Here is a 2,500-nt window from a genome sequence, read left to right as displayed (position 1 = left end):
CTGTTGGCGGAGATTGGATGTCGGCAGAATTCTACCGTTTTCTAAGCACAAAGTCAGGCGATGTTTTGAACCAAAACAGCCTACTTTATCCGCACATTTTTAATTTTTTTGTTAAGTAAGTGTTGGGGTTGCACAACCAAGTGAATCCATATTAATTGCAAAAATAGAAGTCGCTGGGAACACTCAGCAGGTCAGGCAGCATCTAAGGAGAAACGAAAGTGAGTCAACGTTTCAGGTCCAACGACCCTTCGTTAGAACTCATTAGTGTTCCCAGTGACTTCTGTTTCTGTTTTCACATTTCCATCATCAACAACAAGATTCCATTTATTGAACGCCTTTCATGTCGGGAGGACGTCCCAAGGCGCTGTACAGTTAGGTCAGGACCCGAGCAAGGGGGAAATGGTCAGGGTGAGGGAAGGGAAGGGAGGGAGCGAGGAGGGGGTAGAGATTCGAGAGAGGAGCTGAAGGCACGGTCAAAGAGAAAGGTCTTGAGACCGGCCTTGAAGGAGGAAAGGGAGGAAGCGGCGAAGGCACTGGGGGATAGAGTTCCAGAGCCTGGGGCTGAGAGGCTGAAGGCCCGGCCACCGATGGTAGGGCGGTTGGGGCGGGGGATGTGGAGCAGACCGGAGCCAGAGGAACGGAGGGTACGGGCAGGTAGGTAGGGGGATAGTAGGTTGGAGAGGTAGGAGGGAGCAAGGCCGTGAATGGCCTTGTAGGTGAGGATGAGGATCTTGAAATCGATCCTCTGGGGGATGGGGAGCCAGTGGAGGCGAGCGAGGGTGGGAGTGATGTGTTTCCGAAGCCTGGTGCGGGACAGTACACGAGCTGCAGAGTTCTGAATGACCTGCAGCTTGTGGAGGGAGGTGGCGGGAAGGCCGGCGAGGAGAGAGTTCCCATAGTCCAGCCTTGAGGTGATAAAGGTGATAAACCAGAGTTTCAGCTGCGTGAGGGGTGAGGTAGTGCCGTAGTCTGGCGACATTCCGGAGGTGATGGAAGGCGGTGCCAGTTGTGGTGCGGATGTGAGGGAGAAAGTACAGCTCAGGGTCGAACAGAACCCCGAGGTTCCTGATGGCTTTGAGAGGTGGAGAGTGCAGCCTTGGATGCTGATGCTGTCAGCGCCTGAGGTGCGGAGGCGCTGACGTGAGCCAATCAGGAGGGCCTCAGTTTTGCACACGTTGAGCTGGAGAAAGTTATCTCTCGTCCAGGACTCGATGTCGGAGAGGCAGCTGTCAGGACATCGGTGATCGTGGAGTTGAGGGTAGAGCAGGAAAGGTAGAGTTGGGTGTCATCCGCATACATGTGGAAGTTAACCCCATGTCTGCGGATGATGTCACCACAGGGGGAGCATATAGAGGGTGAAGAGGAGGGGACCGAGGACAGAGCCCTGAGGGACACCGCACGAGGCAGTATTTTGCGTTCCGCATTACATTGCATTGTGCGCAACTGGTTGCCGCGTTTCGCCCAGTCTATTCACTTTACAATATATTCTGTGAAGCTCTTTGAGACGCCTAGAAAACGTGAAAAGCTCTAAATCAAATGCAAGTATTATAATGAAGCCCATTATAACAAGGTTCTACTGTACAATTAATTTACATATAAATTAATGCCTTTAGGAGAGATAAGAAAAAGAGAGACAAAGATTACTTCCTCTCCCTACTTCTTTCAAAAGAATACCTGAACAGCAATGCTACTATGTATGAGTACATAATTCAAGGGAGTCCAATTTAGAAGTTAAAAATAACAGTATTTTGGTAGCGCATAAAAGACCATTAACATTTATCTAGAAAGGGAATAGGGGGTTAAAGCAGAGGGGACTAGGATGGATGCAAAGTCTCATATCCATGACTGTTTGTGGGACACTGCTGTGCTCAGTTGGCTGCCACATTTCGTCCACAAAATTCAGTCAACCTATTTTACAGTTTCTGTGAAGCGCTTTAAGTCATCTCAACAATGTGATAAGGCGCTATATCAAATGCAAGATTTTATTATAATAAACACTTAAATGGACTAATTTGTCCAAATGGCCTGATCTGTGTTATCTGTGCATGCAAATTAATAATAATGATCCTTGCATTTGATTTAGCGCTTTTCACGTCGGGAGGACCTCCCAAAGCGCTTCACAGAACACACTGTAAAGTGAATTGACTGTATATTTGTGGGCGAACGCGGCAGCCAATTGTGCACAGCAATGTCCCACAAACAGTCATAGATTGAAAATGACCAATTTATTATTGATTTTGGTTTTGGAGGGATTATTATTAGGCGTGTAGAGTAAGGAAGCTTGCCCAAGGTTTCGCCCTGCTTCCTTAGTTGCATCTTAGAAAATTTAATTATATTAGTAAATGCTGCAACGAATGTAAAGTTTTTTATTGCATTGTTGCCTGAAATTTTATGAATTCAAGTACAAAGTTAAAGAGTGCTGTGCTCCTTACCAGATCCACTGCACCCTCCATCTCCACCTCATCATCACTGTCTTCATCATTCTGCTGCCAATATCTCC

This window comes from Callorhinchus milii, unplaced genomic scaffold (assembly GCF_018977255.1).
Source record: "Callorhinchus milii isolate IMCB2004 unplaced genomic scaffold, IMCB_Cmil_1.0 Scaffold2, whole genome shotgun sequence".
Classification (NCBI taxonomy): domain Eukaryota; kingdom Metazoa; phylum Chordata; class Chondrichthyes; order Chimaeriformes; family Callorhinchidae; genus Callorhinchus; species Callorhinchus milii.
This window is presented reverse-complemented; position numbering follows the sequence as displayed.